Raw genomic sequence first — 18807 nt, 5'->3', positions numbered from 1 at the left:
CCTCCCTCAGCTGATGAATCAGAGCTCCTCTATGTTGAACACCACTTGGAAAAAGCAGTGAGGGTAGCAAGTGCACAGAATGTAGTCTGGGTGGGGGACTTCAATGTCCATCACCAAGAGTGGCTCTGCAGCACCACTCCTGACTGAGCTGGCTGATATAACAGCAGGTGGTGAGAGAACCAATACGAGGGAAAAACCTACTTCCATTCAGTCAGGCAGAGTTAGCATGGATTTATGAAGGGGAAGTCATGTTTGACAAATTTGCTAGAATTCTTTGAGGATGTAACAAACAGGGTGGATAAAGGGGAACCAGTGGATGTGGTGTATTTGGACTTCCAGAAAGCATTTGACAAGGTGCCACATAAAAGGTTAATGCACAAGATAGAAGTTCACGGGGTTGGGGGTAATATATTAGCATGGATAGAGGATTGGCTAACGAACAGAAAACAGAGAGTCGGGATAAATGGTTCATTCTCTGGTTGGCAATCAGTAACCAGTGGGGTGCCGCAGGGATCAGTGCTGGGACCCCAACTATTTACAATCTATATTAATGGCATGGAGTAAAGGACCGAGTGTAACGTAGCCAAGTTTGCTGATGATACAAAGATGGGACGAAAAGCAATGTGTGAGGAGTACACAAAAAATCTGCAAAAGGACATAGACAGGCTAAGTGAGCGAAAATTTGGCAGATGGAGTATAATGTTGGAAAGTGTGAGGTCATGCACTTTGGCAGAAAAAAATCAAAGAACAAGTTATTATTTAAATGGAGAAAGATTGCAAAGTGCCGCAGTACAGCGAGACCTGGGGGTACTTGTGCATGAAAAACAAAAGGATAGTATGCAGGTACAGCAAGTGATCAGGAAGGCCAATGGAATCTTGGCCTTTATTGCAAAAGGGATGGAGTCTAAAATGTAGGGGAGGACGAAAACCCCCTCATTTTACCAGAAGGAAAAGGGCTGTGGGATCAGTCTGGGCTGTGAATTGAAACCGATGGAAGGAAAACTTTGGGACACAAATGAATTTTAAAAGAGCAGACAAGGCCTGCAGGGGATAAAAGGGGGTGCATTCACGGAGACCCCCCCCCCCCCAGTGTTTGGACTCATAGGAAAGGGAATTTAATTTGGAACTATCTACCAGAAAGTTTGAAATCCTAAAGTGCACATGGAAGAAACTACGAACTTTAATCGAATTTGGGATTTTTTAAAAGATGTATGTTGGGTCTGCAAGAAAAGGGGTGGAGTCAATATCAAAAGGGCCAGTTTGGATATTGGAACTAATCAAATTGTCTGGGAACTGTATACCCTCGAAACTTGCCCCTTGAAAACATTAGCATTTAAACAATGCCACATACATATTCCAACACCTTTTTCATCAGGCATAGAAATATCTGGCTCAGGCCAGACTAGCACAATGGCTACAGGAGGCCAATGCAATCAACACCCACTCAAACCTTGAGTAGGTTAAGATCAGTGGAAAAAAAACCTAAAAACCTAAAACTGCTGCATTTTTCAAAATCAAAAGTCCACCAATGAGAAGAATCGACTTCAGCAGGAGAGGCGGACTGGATAATCTGGCTATAAAAAAAGGGTTTCTGACGTAGTGAAGAAAGAAGTGATGATTTTCCCTGCCCTCGTGATTCAACAACCACAACCAGCAAGCCTCTCGACACTGAAGGAAAACCAGTGTCCGAAGACACCGAAGATAGAAGAAACAAACCACCAGACTGCGGAAGGCACAGTAGTGAGTATAACCTCTGGTCCCCAGAACTCCCAACTCAGTTAGGCCAGGAAAGGTGGGAGGTTGGGCATTGTACTGCTAAACTGGTGTAAAGATTTTCGTTGGGTCCGTTTTCGTGGGATTTAGGGGGATTGTTTTGTTGGTGTATTGCTGTTTGTTGAGTTACACCTTGTCAAATAAATTGGAAGCCTAAAGTTCCTCTTGGAATCACCTTGTCTCAGTTCTATTGTATTACATCTCTTGATCGTGAGTCTTATGTCAGAACCGTGTAAGAGAAGCTAGGAGCGCCTCGAAAACGCTCAACTGTGTGTCACAGGCTAGGGAAGAAGGGGTTAGGAGTGTTTGACACTCACAGGTGCCTCACAGGCTAGGCATAAGCTGTGGGGACGCACGAGTCTCAAAACCCCCTTCATAAGCTGTGGACACAGTCTCTCCAGGGGTGCTCTTGCAGCACTCAGGGTACCTCACAGGCCAGGCATAAGCTGTGAGGGCAGAAGCCCAGAGAGAGACACCCAAGGCACAACAACCCTGTGAAAACCCCTTACAGAACATGGCGACCCAGATGGGACTTAAGCAAACAGGAGATGTTAATATAACAGATGAGGTGATCAGAGAGGAAACTAAAATGGAGGAGAGAATTTCCTCATACATTTTTGGCAAGGTGAACCTCACCAAATCTTGGGTACAAGCCCTCACTCGGGCAGAGCGCCCAGTGGTTGCTGCTGCTCAGTGGACAGCAGGGAAGGACCACAACCACAAGGTGGAAAAGGCCATCTGGCTTATCTGCCTCACCCGCCAAGTCCAAAAGCTCGACCAGCGGGTGAAGGACTTGGAACAGAGTCTTCAGAAATCAGAGGAGCTCTCTGCTATCCGGGCTGTGGTTGGGGACAACCTGCTGGCCGAATTAGCTGGGGAGCAGCAAAGGAACCGGCAGTTGGAGGAGACCTTCCGAAATAGCCGGGACTATCTTCAGTGTCAGGTCACTGAGGCCAAGGGTAGTGAGGGGTCCCTCCAGGAACAGAATTCTCGGCACACCCAGAAAATTTGGGAACTGGAGAATAAATTAAAAGACGTACAGGCAGCCTATAAAGTGGCCAGTAGCAGTGAGTTTGCAGATCACGGTCCCTGCCAGGAGAGGATTAAAACTCTCACCCACGCTCTATCCCAGGCAAAGGGGATGGTCGCCCTGATAGGACCTGGAGGGTCCACAGGGGACAAAGGAGAGTATTGAGGGGTAGAGGAGAATCCAAAGGCAAGAGGCGCCCGACCACCTCCTGAGGCACCGGTGGTTTGTCCGGTGGGGTACCAGGAGGGGCGGGGCACGCAGGTAGTAGCATTCCCAGGGCTGGGGGCAGGACCAATGTGTCCCGCTCGGCAGCAGGGATGTGAGGCTCCAGCCGAAGGTCAGTTAAGGGCTGGATCAGGCGACCAGGCACTGTCTGCTGCACCGGGTATGGTGGGACAGCCGGAGGTAGAGGGACCAGCGCAGAAAGATCTTGAATCAGGGCGGATGTGCCCGGTCAGGCAGTGCAAGTACGGTCCTCCACAGGGAGGTGGCCAAGGTCGGGGAGCGCTGGAGAGTGACTTTATTATTCCCCATGGAGTTCAATCACTCAGGGCCATGGTGGCCCATTTGGCCAAACTCACTCGCAGCGGGGACCCGTCTATCCACTTCATGGAGGTGATGCAGGCAGGGGAAATTAATGGGTGTGACGAGGAAGAGACAGCCAAGCTGCTGCTCTTCTCTCTGGACAGCAAATTGTACCAGGCCCTACCGGCAGAATGCCGGAGGGGACAGCGTACATTTACTGAGGTCCAGAGGGCCATCCTTGAGGCTATGGGCTTCGATGACGGCAGTCCTTTCGAACGGGTCGAAAGGACAAGGCAGCTCGCAGGGGAAACCCCGCAGGCGTTTGCGGACAGGCTGTGGGTGGTATATCACGCAGCCTGTGGGGAGCTCCTCGACCGGGCGAATCTTTCCGCGGTACAGACTGGCCGCTGGCTGAGGATGCTGGTGGCAAACTGCTTGCCCCGGCTCAAGGCCAGGGCAGAACTGTGGTTCGGTTCCCGGGACCCCAACCTCACCGAGGAAGCAGTGGTCAGGCAACTGGCACTGGTCCAATGGAATGGAGGAGGGGAGGAGGAGAAAACCTCCAAAGGTTGGGTAAATGAAGTAAAACCCAAACCGATTCCCAAAAGGGAATGGCACCAGGAGGGTGGCTGCTCGTCTGATAAGGAGGGAGTGTGCTACGGGTGCGGGAAAGCTGGGCATTTTAAAAGGGATTGCAGGAGCCCAGTAAAGAGATATGGGGGGAGAAGTCCTTTAGGAGCCGCCCAGAGTGGGGGAAGTGGAGCGAGCTCCTCACCATCCCTTGACGAGATAGTAGCTGCAGTGAGGACAGCGCTGGAGGAGACTGGGAAGGTAGCCATGGCAACAGGCAGGGAAGCACCAGCAACCCTGCCTGTACAGAGGCCGTGACTAGCCCAGACCCAGCCTGTATACCTGTGCCCACTAGAATACGACCCTTGGGGACGACCCTGGGTCAAGATGGAGGTTGAGGGTGTATTGGGTACTTACCTTTTGGACACTGGTGCTTCCAGCACGATAGTCCATTCGGAGGACCCCGCAACCTCACCTCTATCAAACGGGATGCCGTATCAACTAGTTGGGTTCACAGGTAATGAGAAGGCTGGGTTTTTCTCAGTCCCGCTCGCAGTTCATTTAGGAGCACTCCAAACACAATGGAAGTGCGTCCTGATGAACTGGGAGCAGGTGGGAAAAGAGATTTTGGAGGCTGATTTTATCATCGCTCGCCAGATCCTAATAGACTTGAGGAATCACTGTCTATGGGGCACAGTGGGCACGGGAGCAGAGGGAGAAGTCATGGTTATTGATAAGAAACAGGGAAAAGGGACTCGTGTGTACAATGAAGCCAAAAGGGGGTTACGAGCTGGAGGTTCTGGTCGGTAACACCCCGGCCGAGTACCGGGCCTATGTGCAAGCATTTGCCACCCATAAACACGACTGTGGGAGAGTCACAGGAGTGGAGGTTAGAATAGATGGGGATCCCATGTCCCGCCCACAAAAGCAGTATGGCTTTCCCCGAGAGGCAGAAGCAGACTTGGAGACAGCTTTAAGCTCGCTTGTCGAGCAGGGTGTTTTGAGACCCATAGCCACCCATGTCAACTCCCCGCTTTGGCCGGTTAGGAAACCGGAAATTCTTGGAGGGCTACGGTGGATTATAGGGTGCTCAATAAAAACATCCCAGCTTGTGCCCCCACAGTAGCGGCGGTTGCGGATCTGATAGGGGAAATCCCTGCATCTGCAACCACGTTCACAGTGTTGGACATATCCAACGGGTTCTGGTCTATCCCTGTACGGAGGGAAGACCAGTACAAGTTTGCCTTCACCTTCCGGGAACAGCAGTATACATGGAGCTGCCTCCCACAGGGCTTTTATAATAGTCCCAGCATCTTTCACCAATGCATGGCGAACTGCTTAAAAGGCTTCAGCCAGCCACACCAGCTGGTCCAGTATGTGGACGACCTATTGTTGTTCACAGACAGCAGTGAGGAACACGGTCCACTGCTGGCCGAACTGCTGGTCTTACTGAAGGAAGGGGGTTTTAAAGTTAACCCCAAGAAAGCCCAGATAGGTCTAGGAGAGGTAAAATTCCTGGGCCTGACGATAAGGGCAGGAGAAAGGGCCATTGATGAGGCTAGAAGAAAGGCAGTGCAGGAACTCCCTGTCCCTAGGGATGTGTCTGGGGTAAGGTCTTTCCTGGGAATCACTGGCTACTATAGGGACTTCATCGAGGACTATGCAGCCACTGCCGCCCCTCTGCTCAGACTCCTACATAAGGGGGTCGAGTGGGAATGGGACAAGGGCTGTGAGGCAGCATTTGTCCATCTTAAGAGAGACCTGCAGGTAGCACCAGCCCTAGGGGCAATTGATGGGGGGGAGAAATTCTTCCTGGAGGTGGCAGCCAGTGGTGACAGTTTAAGTGCAGTGTTGCTCCAGGGGCGAAACGGTCAGCTGAGACCAGTGGTGTACTCCTCCAGGTTCCTCACGGAGGTAGAAAAGGGATACTCCAATTGTGAGAGGCACTTGCTTGCCACCCACTGGGCAGTAAAGAGAGCTCAGATCTTTACCGGAATATCCCCCATTACACTCCTCACCCATCATACCCCGACGCAGATGCTGTTGGACGGGAGGATTAAGGACGGGACAGTGAGCAGTGCTAGAATCACTCACTGGACCCTCCTCCTCTCTTTAAAGGTCAAGGGCCTCTGCGAGCCCAGGCTCGCAGCAAATTTAATCTATCCAGGGCAGCCGCATCGATGCTCTGTGGAGGGAGTGTGGGACATTAACTTTGGATTTCGGGCAGGGATACACCCCACAGGCCGCGAGATCTACGTTGATGGCTCCAGTTCAGTGTCCGCGGGTACAAGACTCACGGGCTGCGGAGTTTGGGATCCCAAGGCAGGAATTGCCTTGGCTCTTAAACTCCCATGCACCCTGAGTGCCCAGCAGGCGGAACTCTCGGCGGTGATGTATGTGGTCACACACCCCGAGGAATTCCCTACCCCATACACGATTTGCTCGGACAGCATGTTCACTTGCAATTCGTGTACAGAGTATCTGGCGATTTGGTCACGCCGGGGGTACACCTCTGCAGATGGGAAGCCCCTTGTGACCAAACCCCTGCTGGAAAAGATCGTGGCTGCAATGGGAGAAACCGGGGATGTATATATCCATAAGGTAAAGGCCCACTCCAAAACTGAGCCACGGGGGGAAGGTAACCAGCAGGCAGACCTGCTGGCAAGGGAAGGTGCTCACACAGGTCGCCAATGGGACCCATACGAGGCAGGCAGGATAGCAGCAGCAAGAAGCAAGCCAGGGACACAAGGGAGCGTAGGGGCGGCTGCGGCCCCGGACCTTAAAGTAGTCCAGATGCAGGATCCGATCCTGAAGGCTGCCTTGGCTGCTATTAAAAGGGGGGGAAAGGCGGAGGGCCCATACAGTGCTGTAGATATTGCTGTGCGGGAAGGCATGTTGTGTAAAGGGGACAAATGGGTAGTGCCACCACAACACCGGAGGGAATTCCTTCAGCTGGCCCATGAGGGTCCAGGTGCGGGACACCTTGGGCCGGAATCTACCTGGCAACGGGTAGAAAAGGCAGGGTGGTGGCCAGACCTCCGGGAAGACGTCCGCAACTTCTGTGCGGGCTGTCCGGTTTGCGCTGCAAACAACCCAGACCCTCAGAAAAGGAAGGCGTCTATGGGACACGTCAGGCGGGTAGAGGGACCATGGCAGTCGATCCAGATCGACTACATCGGACCCCTACCGGCCGCCCAGGGAGGTTATAAATACTGCCTCGTCCAAGTGGGTGGAAGCCTTCCTTTGCCGAACAGCTACCGCGGTGGGGACTGCAAAAATCCTGGTGAGGGAGGTGTTCTCTCGGTGGGGTTTACCTCAAATCGTGGAGTTCGACTGGGGAAGCCACTTCACCGGCCAGGTGATGCAGGCCACCCTAAAGGTGCTGGGGATAAGAGCCAAATGACATGTCGCCTACAACCCTCAGTCCTCTGGCCCCGTAGAACGCCTGAACCGGACCCTAAAGGAAAGGCTGCGCAAGGAGACGGGAGACTCACCGAACAAGTGGGTGGAGGTCTTACCGTTGGTCCTCATGGGAATCCGGGCCAGTCAGTCAAAGAGCACAGGGTACTCACCCCATGAGCTGATGACGGGCCGGATCATGAGAACCCCAGTGCATGTGTTGGCGCCGGTTCTCACCGAAGGGCAGCTCCGAGAGGTGAACCGGGACCGGTTTGTCAGGAACCTGTTTGAACACCTCAAACAGATTCACTGGCAGGCTGCTAGTAACATGGGCAGACAGCATCAGAGTAACCGATTGCTGCTAGAACCCAGCAAACACCACGAATGGGAGATAGGGGACCAGGTCATGGTGAGGAACTATGCTCGGGTCGGGGTTTTTGAAGCATTATATATGGGACCATACAGCATAGTCAACAAGGCTAGCCCTATGGTCTATGCGGTTCGACTGCCTCGCCGGGTGAAGTGGTATCACATTAATCAGTGTAAATTGTTTGACCCCAAAAGAGGTAAAAAACAGAGGGGACGAGCAAGGGAAGGGAATCAGGCACTGGGGGAAGAACAGGCCCCGGTGGATTTGGAGGCTCCGGAGGAGGCAGCGGGCCCTGAAGCTCGACAGCCTGGGCTGGTTCACTGCTCCAGTAAGGCTATCCCACCTCTGGGTAGAGGTTCCCAGCCCACTAACAGAAGTAGGGAGAAAGGCTCTACCATTAGCAAGGTTCAAGGGGAAGCTGAACCTCCCATGGTGGATCAGCTGGGGCTAGCCCAAGAGGTGGAGGAGATGGCATTGCAGCCCATAACGTGGGACTCTGCACCGACAGTAAGGAGGAGTAACAGAGTGCCACAGCCCAGGGCGCCATGGTCCCCTGTTTACTTAGCCTCCCGCCCCAGACCGATACGGCGAAAGACAACAGGGAGGGTGCTCTGTTGCGCTAGCAAGGGTCTGCTTTGGAGACAGTTCAGAGAAGTTTCACAAGGTTGATTCCGGAGATGAGCGGGTTGATTTATGAGGAACGGTTGAGTAGGTTGGGCCTCTACTCATTGGAATTCAGAAGAATGAGAGGTGATCTTATTGAAATGTATAAGATTATGAGGGGGCTTGTCAAGGTGGATGCAGAGAGGATGTTTCCACTGATAGGGGAGATTAGAACTAGAGGGCATAATCTTAGAATAAGGGGCCACGCATTTAAAACTAAGATGAGGATAAATTTATTCTCGGAGGGTTGTGGATCTATGGAATTTGCTGCCTCAAAGAGCTGTTGAAGCTGGGACATTGAATACATTTATGACAGAAATAGACAGTTTCTTAAATGATAAGGGAATAAGGGGTTATGGAGAGCGGGCAGGGAAATGGACCTGAGTCCATGATCAGATCAGCCATGATCGTATTAAATGGCATAGCAGGTTCGAGGGGCCATATGACCTACACCTGCTGCTATTTCTTATGTTCCTATGTTCTTACTTGACCTTGTCCTCACCAATCTACCTGTCGCAGATGCATCCATCCATGACAGCATTGGTAGCAGTGATCGTGGAGTCATTGTGGAGACAAAGTTTAGTCTTCACACTAAAGAAACCCTTTATCGTGTTGTCTGGCACTACCATCGTGTTAAATGGGATAGATTCAGAACAGATCCAGCAGCTCAAAAGTGAGCATCCCTGAGGCAATGTGGGCCATGAGCAGCAGCAGAATTGTATTTCACTACAATCTGTAACCTCATGGCCCAGCATATCTCTCACTCTACCATTACCTTCAGGCTAGGAGACCAAATCTAGTTCAATGAGGAGTGCAGAAGAACATGCAAGGAGCAGCACCAGGCACAGCTAAAATGAGGTACCAACCAAGGGAAGCTGCAACACAGGACTACATGCATGCTAAGCAGTGGAAGCACTATGCTATAGATAGAGCAAGGTGATCCCACAATCAGCAGATCAGATCAAAGCTTTGCAGTCCTGCCACATCCAGTTGTGAATCGTGGTGGACAATTAAACAACTAACGGGAAAAGGAGGCTCCATGACTATCCTCATCCTCAATGAAGGCGGAGCCCAGCACGTGAGTGCAAAAGACAAGGCTGAAGCGTTTGCAACCACCTTCAGTCAGAAATGCCGAGTGAATGATCCATATGGGCTTCCTCCTGAGGTCGCCACCATCACAGAAGCCAATCTTCAGCCAATTCGATTCGCTCCACATCAAGAAGTGGCTGAGCACACTGACTACAGCAAAGGCTATGCACCCAGACAACATCCCAGCTGTCATGCTGCAGATATGTGCTCCCGAACTAGCTGCACCTCTAGCCAGCTGTTCCAGCTACAACACTGGCATCTACCCGGCAATGTGGAAAACTGGCCAGGTATGCCCTGTCCACAAAAAGCAGGACAAATGTAATCCAGCCAATTACCGCCCCTCAGTCTACTCTGAATCATCAGCAAAGTGATGGAAGGTGTTGTCGACAGTGCTATCAAGCAGCACTAACTCACCAATAACCTGCTCATAAGTACTGTAGCTCCAAGAACAGATCAGAGGCTGGATATTTTGTGGTGGGTGTCTCACCTCCTGACTCCACCCAAGCCTTTATCTACAAGGCACAAGTCAGGAGTGTGATGGAATACTCTCCACTAGCCTGGATGAGTGCAGCTCCGACAACAATCAAGATGCTCGACACCAACCAGGACAAAGTAGCCCTCTTGATTGGCATCCCATTCACTCCCTCCACCACTGGCGCATGTCTGAAGTGTGCACCATCTACAAGATGCACTGCAGCAACTCGCCACGGCTTCTTCGGCAGCAGCTCCCAAACCCTCAACCTAGAAGGGTAAGGGCAGCAGGTGCATGGGGGCACCATCACCTGCAAGCTCCCCTCCAAGTTACACACCATCCTGACTTGGAAATATATCGCTGTTCCTTCATCGTCGCTGGTTCAAAATCCTAGCACTTCTCCACGAACAGCACTGTGAGAGTACCTTCACCACAAGGACCGCAGCGGTTCAAGAAGGCGGCTCACCACCATCTTCTCAAGAGCAGTTAGGGATGGGTAATAAATGCTGGCCTTGCCTGCGACGTCCACATCTTGGAACAAATTTTTAAAAAAGGACGTATATAGGGCTGCCTCCTCTGGTTGGAGGTATTCCTGAAGGTTTGATCATGTGACATCTGATCACATAATCTTTGCAAATGCCATTACCTTTACCTTCTAAAGGTGGGTCTCCTGTAGTTGAGTGTCTTTGCTTGTGGTTTCACGACAACAGCTGTTGTGCAAGAAGTTCAGGGAACTAATAGGACACCCATTAGCAGGCGAAGAGGGTAAAACCGATGGTGGGGGAACAATTCACTGAGGGGAAACCAGAGGTGGGAAGAACTTTGAGTCCACTAGTAACAAATAGTAACTCGCTGAAATTATCCCGATAAGTAAAAGAATGCCCCTGCACTGCACAAGGAACTGTCAAACTCCCCAGTCAATGCCACGGTTAACATGCCCCATCATTCTCCCTTTCTCCTTGGACTCAGGCTGTGTGTGAATGTGACAACTCTGAGCTGGGAGCCTTAATCAGAGATGATCTGTACTTGGACTTGACATGTCAAAACCAGCCAGCACAGACCAACCTGAACCAAACTGAGAGATCACACAAAGTGTTTGGGGCACTTCGCACAGGGCACATTGTCCTGAACTCAGCTTAGCACCAACATTTGTAAGCCACTTCCTGAGTTGGGAAACTATAAAAGATGAGTTTTCATAGAATTATAAAAAGTACAGCACAAGAGGAGACCTCTTGATCCCTGGTGCCATGCCTGTACTGACACTTTCTCCTGTAGCCCCATCCTTCTCCTTTCATCTTCCTACGTTTGAAATGCTCATTGCATTCCATTTTAAATGAAGTTCTAGTCTCTGCCTCAAAAGCCACTTGTGGAAAATCATCCCATGGTCTAATAGCCCTCAGTTCAAAAATGTTCCCTTTCCTTCCCTCTTGGTTGTTCCAGTGAGAATCCTCAGTCTCCATCCCCTTATTACCCACCATTGGAAACAACTATTCACTATTTACCCACAGTAAAGTCCACAGGTTTCCCTCACCACTTTACTGGCTGCTCTTCTCCAGGGATTGTTCCTACTTACTACACTGCAGCTGCTCTCAGCTCTGCAGGAAATGCTAGGCCCCATTCCCCCTCTCTGACCCAAAGTCTCCTCGACACTGTCCCCAAACTCCCCACGCCCCCACCCGAAACGTCCATTCATCAGTCTCCCTCTCTCCCCACTGAGTCCCTGAACCCCATTCCCTCTCTTCCCTCCATTCCCCAGACTCTAGCCTCCCTCTCTTCTCCTTGACCCTGTCCCCAATCTCTTTATCCCTGCCCCCCCCTCAAGTCCCAAGCCCTGATGCCCATTCACCAGTCTCCCATGCCCCCTGAATCGCCATCCCTGACCCCCATATCCCAGCCTCCCTCTACCCAACTCACAGTCTCCCTCTTCCAAGTCCCCATCCCTGATCCCCATTCACCAGTCTGCCTGTCTTCTCCCTGACCCCCAGTCCTCAGTCTCCCTCTCCCCCTAAGTCCCCACCCCCGATAACCATTCCCTCTCTACCTTCCATTCCCTTGAGTCCCCAGACTCCGGTCTCCCTCTCCCATGACTCCCAATCTGCAGTCACTCTATTCCTCCAATACCCTCACCTTTCCCCAGTGATCGATCTCTCGATCACTCTCTCGATCTTCTTGCTTTTGGCTCGGAGCACATTCCCACTTTGGGACCATCCTCTCTCGTATCCATCCAAGCAGCAGTTCGGCCATCATCTCCCCCTCCCCCCCCACAGTCCCCCCAATGAAGCATCGCCTGAGGAGTTCCTTGGCCAGGCGGCTTGGAATCAGGAGGGGAAGGGGTAGAGGTGGGGAGGAGAAGCGGGGGGGGTGGGAGGGGCGGGTGGTGGGAGGGTTGGTTTTTACAGAAATACTGATGATTTCAGACAAATGTTTGGTTTAAATGTTTTTTATTTAACAAAACCTTGTTGTGCATTACATAGGAAATAGGTGCAGGAGTAGGTCATTCGGCCCTTCGAGCCTGCACCACCATTCAATATGATCATGGCTGATCATGCAACTTCAGTACCCCATTCCTGCTTTCTCTCCATACCCCTTGATTCTTTTCATCGTAAGGGTCACATCTAACTCCCTTTTGAATATATCTAACGAACTGGCCTCAACAACTTTCTGTGGTAGAGAATTCTACAGGTTCACAATTCTCTGAGTGAAGAAGTTTCTCCCCATCTCAGTCCTAAATGGCTTACCCCTTATCCTTAGACTGTGACCCCTAGTTCTGGACTTCCACAACATCGGGAACATTCTTCCTGCATCTAACCTGTCCAATCCCATCAGAATTTTATATCTTTCCATGAGATCCCCTCTTGGCTCAGAAAGCTGCGCCATTACACGCTGGTGATTCCTTATCAAAGGGTATAATTAAACTTAACTTCAATCAAATTAAACTTTAACTGTCATCAAGGTGATGCCCACCATTGATGTATGATCTGCACACCCAGATATGTGTTAGCAAATAGCACCAATGTTCTTTCAAGCAAAATGATCATTGTTGAGCTCCTGATGTAAGGCTCTTGCAGCCATCATGCCACCACGGGCCCTTTCATGTGGTCTACAGGGCGGCGGGGGCACGACTTCAGTGTCAGCATGATTGTCTGGGCCGATGTCAGCATCCGCCTCCTCATCCTCCTCTTCCTCTCTGTGGTAAGGTGGACTGTCAGACTCTTCAGGCAATTTTTGTCCCTTCCTGATAGCCAATTTGTTCAGCATGGAGCGCACCACCATGAATTGAGCTACTTGCTCAGGGTGGTATTGGAGGTCACCACCTGAGTGGTTCAGGCATCTGAAGCGCTGCTCAAGCACTCCAATGGTTTTCTCCACAATAGTGGAAGTGGCTCTGTGGCTCTCGTTGTATTGACTCTCGGCTTCAGTGTGGGTGTCATGCAGTGGGGTCATCAGCCAGGTGACAAGGCCATATCCTTTGTCACCAAGCATCCAGCATTGACCTTGTGGCTGATTGTTACACAAGACAGACACAGTGCTGTCACGCAGGATGTGAGCATCATGGATTTTGCCCGGAAATTTATCATTCACTGCCATTATAATTTGCTGGTGGTCGATAACGAGTTGGACATTCAGGAAGTGGAATCCGTTGCGATTCCTGAAAACCTCTGCATCCTGAAAAGCTGCCTGCATCGCGATTGTAATGTCGTTAGCTCCACACTATGGACGCCTGTGTTACTGCAGCTAGTGCTGTTTAATAAAGAGCAGGTCACCTGACCAGCAGGTCAGAAGTTTCTGGAACCTGCAGCCATCTGACAGGTTGTGTGTTGTGTGCTCTTTGAAGATATTACATTTGGCGACAAGAATGGGATATAATTGGATAATAAAAAGCTGAAATTTTTGTTGGTGAAGGATTCAGCCAGCCGACAGAGATACTCTGAGAGCTTCTCTGTTTTTGGAAACAGCTACAAATCCGAGGTAAATTGCGAGCATGCTTGGCTAAACTGCCAGAGTCAAAATGGCTGCCCCTATGGGAGTTATAGGGCATTTGGGGGCATTTCAACACAACCGTGAAAGTTTCAGAGCATATGTGGATCAGCTAAAAATGTTTTTCACTGCAAATAATATCATCAAAATCCCTGGTAATAAAGACAATAACCGGGTGCTGTTGGAATGAAAAAGAGCTATATTCTTCACTGAGGCCGGGCTCGAGTTGTATGAAAAGCTGATAAATTTGCTTGTACCTGACAAGCCAAAGTTTACAATGCTGAAACAGATTCAAATTAAGTTAGAACAACATTACAGCCCTGTTCCGTTAGAAATTGCTGAAAGTTATCGTTTCGGAATACAAAATCAGAAGGCCGAAGAAAATATCAGTGGGTACATTGTAGCATTAAAAGAGGTATCTCCTGTAATTTCAGAGACTTTCAGAACCAAGCATTGCGAGACCGATTTGTTTGTGGGATGAAAAATGATGCGATCAGAAGAAAGTTATTGACGACGACGAACTTGACTTTTGATTTAGCTTGTCAGACAGCTAGGTCAATGAGCATGGCCGACCAATATTCCCAAAAATTTCATACGAATTTCAGTCATCAGACAACCGAGGTGAATCACCTGCAGATTTAAAGTAATAGGTGGTGGGGCCCCAAAGTTTCAGAAATTGGAAATGAGAACAGAGCATTGACGTCCTGCTATCGGTGCCTGGGACAAAGTTGTCCATATGTGAAGGCAGAGTGTTTCTTCTATCGGAAAACTGGGCATCTTGCAAAGGCATGCCGACTGAAGGGCCAACCAGCTTTCAAAGTTATGAGTAGAAATCCCCAGAGACTACATAGCATGGAAGAACAACAACAGGACGAGGAAATGTTAGAATTAAACGTCATTAGGTGCACGAGGTTAATGGATGGCGATTCGAAAATCATAATCCACATAGATGTTGCAGGATTCAAGATACCCATGGAAATCGACACTGGTGCATCCGTGAGTGTAGTACTGTGGTACCGTACCGGTGAATACAAGGATCAAGTTCAGAGCTTTCCTCTAATAGTGGCAGGAGACAAGCCTGCCTTACTAGGAAGAAATTGGTTGGGATCACTGAAGCTGGATTGGAGTGAGGTTTTGCGTGTAGAAACAAGCTTTGCATCAATGGGTGATGTTATCACGAATTATCCGAAGGTGTTCTGCGAAACGGGCAGTCCAATCCAAGGCTTCAAGGGAAGTGTCAGGGTACAGAAGTACGCTAGATTGGGTAACTGCAAGCCATGTTCCGTACCATATGCGCGCAAGGAGAAAGTTGAGCAAGAGCTCAAAAGACTAGAGGCTGAGAACATTATTTCTAAGATAGATTGATGTAATTGGGCTACACCCATTGTTGTTGTACCCAAGTCCGATGGTAAGGTAAGATTATGTGGTGATTATAAAGTCACTGTAACCAGTTTCTAGAGGGTAATGTCCCCAATATATTGCCAAATATAGAAGATTTTTCACAACACTGACAGGGGGTCAGATTTTCTCAAAGTTGGATCTTACGAAAGCCTACTTACAGCTTGAACTAGAAGAAGAGTCCAAGTCACATTTGACTATAAATACTCATCTAGGCCTATATCAATTTAATAGGCAACCACTTGGAGTGTCTTCCGCCTCTGCCATATTCCAAGGGGTAATGAACCAGATTTTGCAAGGTATTGAAGGGGTAGTCTGTTATTTAGATGGCATACTAATTTCAGCACCAAATAGACAAATTCATAATAACATATTGAATGAAGTCCTCAAACGGCTAGAGGAGCACAGAGTACGAGTGTCTGCTCGCAAATGTGAGTTATTTCAAAACTCAGTGGAGTACTTAGGATACAGAGTAGACAAAGATGTTATACATCCAACCAAGGAAAAAAATGGATTCAATCAGAAATGCACCCACTCCCAAGAACGTCACTGAACTTTGATCATTTTTGGGTTTTTTGAACTATTATGGGAAGTTCCTACCAAATTTGGCTATAGTATTACATCCACTGAATAACCTATTGAAAAAACAGGTCCATTGGAAATGGTCAAAAGAATGCGATACAGCATTCAAGGAGTGTAAAAACAACTTGGTAGAGAGCACCATGTTAATTCACTATGATGTATCTCAGGAGATCAAGCTAGCATGTGATGCCTTTCTATATGGAGTTGGGGCAGTAATCTCTCATGTATTACATAGTGGGGAGGAGAGACCAATTTTGCTTTTGCTTCATGTACTCTCAGTGCCAGTGGGCATAATTATGCGCAAATCGAAAGGGAAGCTTTGGCATTCATTTTTGGGGTCAAGAAGTTCCACAAATACTCATATGGTCGTAAGTTTACTCTCATTATGGACCATAAGCCCCTGACAGCAATCCTCTATCCAAAGTCCCCAGTTCCAACATTAGTTGCAGCCCGAATGCCGAGATCGGCTTTGATTTTGTCAGCATATGCATATGAGATTGAATACAGACGATCAGCTGATCACAGTAATGCTGAAGCTATGTCTAGATTGCCTTCCCCATCACAAGTTACACCCGTTAGGGAAGAGGTATTCTATATTTCATACATTGATGAACTGCCAGTCACAGCTGAAGAGATTGGTAAAGCAACCAAACATGAGCCAGTTATGTCAAAGGTGTATGATTATATTACAAACGGATGGCCAAACCAGGTAACAGACAAAGATATTCATCCATACTTCATTCGTAGGAATAAATTATCAGTCGATAAAGATTGTATCATGTGGGGTGCAAGAGTGGTTGTACCAAATAAATTCAGGTCCAAATTTTTAGGAGATCTTCATAACAAATGTTAGATCCAAATCCAAAGAAACGACAATTGTCATTGGACCACAGATTGGCTAATTTTCTGATAACATGTCGTAATACTCCTCACACAACTACTGGTAGAACACCAGCGGAGTTGTTTCGCAAACGACAGCCACGAACCAGATTCCATAGAAGAGACACGATTAAGACAGAAAGAGAATCATGATAGAGGTAGAGTAAAAGAGAGAAGTGGAAATTAAATCAAAAGGGGAGAGTGAAGAACCATCACCATAACTGGGTAAATGGTTACCAGGAAGAGTGGTGAAGATATGTGCTCCTCGCACATATTTGGTCAAGATGTTTGATAATGGGCAGGTTAAGTTTGTTCATATTGATCATATTTTACCCACAGACATGGAAATAGTTGAGAGTGGGAGTGATTCAATTATTTCTGACTCATCAGATAGTTTTGATACACCAATAGCATATCCTACATCCAATGTACTGGAAACAAATCCAAGAGAAAGTCAGAATTTAAGTCTGAGTCCGAGTCAGGAAAATAAACACTCTGAAGTTAGAAAGAGTTCAAATGGAAATCAAGGGCATCCCTTGGAGGAAAACTTCCCACAGGATCAGCCTCGAATGAGTTTAAATTCAATACCATGTTTTGGAAGGTTCTGTTCGAGAGCGAAGGTATCCTCTTCGAAACAGAAAACAAGTGGTTAAGCTTGATTTGTAAATATGGCAAAATAAGTCTATATCCTTTGTTATATATAACCATCACCGTCATCATCATAGGCAGTTCCTTGGGATTGAGGAAGACTTGCTTCCACTCCTGAAGTGAGTTCTTTGGTGGCTGAACAGTCCAATACGAGAGCCACAGACCCTGTCACAGGTGGAACAGATAGTCGTTGAGGGGAGGGGTGAGTGGGACTGGTTTGCCGCATGCTCGTTCCGCTGTCTGTGTTTGATTTCTGCATGCTCGCGGCGTTGAGACGCGAGCTGCTCAGCGCTCTCTCGGATGCACTTCCTTCACTTAGAGCAGTCTTGGACCAGGGATTCCCAGATGTCGGTGGGGATAAATGTATTACCATGTAAGTTACGTATGATGATTGTTTGTTATAATAACTTCTTCATTAAGGAGGGAGAAGTGTAATGTCTGTAGCTCCACACTGTGGACACCTGTGTTACTGCAGCCAGTGCTGTTTAATAAAGAGCAGGTCACCTGACCAGCAGGTCAGAAGTTTCCGGAATATGCAGCCATCTTATAGGTTGTGTGTTGTGTGCTCCCTGAAGATAGTACAGCGATGTGAGTACAGTCTATTGCTCCCTGCACCTCGGGGAAGTTTGCAATTCTGGAGAATCCTAGAGCCCTCTCAGTCTGTGCCTCCCTGGTCATAAGGAAGCTGATCGTCCCTCCTGCGTGTGTACATGGCCTCAGTGACCTGTCTAATGCAGCAATATGTGGCATGTTGAGACAGACTGCAGATGTTGCCAGCTGAGGCCTGAAAAGAACCCGACGCGTAGAATGACAGTGCCGCGGTGACTTTGACCTCGATGACCAGCGCAGTACTGATGGTGCTGGCAGGCTGCAGATCCCGTCGTATGAGCTGGCATACCTCAGTGATAACCCCTTTGTGGAAGCGCTGTCTCCAAAGGCAGGTGGTGTCGGGCAAGTCGAGGTAAGGCCGCTTGTCCCTGTACTTGCAGGGGGGTGTAACGTCTGGTCCTTCTCATCAGTCTGGCACATCTTACATTGGGTACATAATGCTGTGGAGTGTACCTTCGGCCATCTTGAGTCTGCAGCATGTATTTGTTCATCAAGAGAGGCTGAGAAAGGACAGGCCCCATTGCAATAGCTCTCTGTTTTCCACCGATTGGTCACGAAGAATGAATATACCGACAAAGACACCGATCAAATTCCAATCGATCACAGTATGGTTAAGATGTTTGTACAAATGTTCACATCACCTCCAAAGACCTCCAGAGTACATCTGAACTCCACCGAGGTTGAAGCAGAGCAGTCTTTTAAAGGATGCGACATGTGATTTAGAACATGGCGTCCATAACATTTTGATTAGTTCCGGTTAGTTCCAGTTGTGGGTGGTTTTTTGGGCGAAAAAGAAGGGTGGTAAGAGAAGGATAACCAGCC

The sequence above is a fragment of the Pristiophorus japonicus genome, chromosome 2 (genome assembly GCF_044704955.1).
Source record: "Pristiophorus japonicus isolate sPriJap1 chromosome 2, sPriJap1.hap1, whole genome shotgun sequence".
Classification (NCBI taxonomy): Eukaryota; Metazoa; Chordata; class Chondrichthyes; family Pristiophoridae; genus Pristiophorus; species Pristiophorus japonicus.
Note: the sequence above shows the minus strand (reverse complement) of the source record.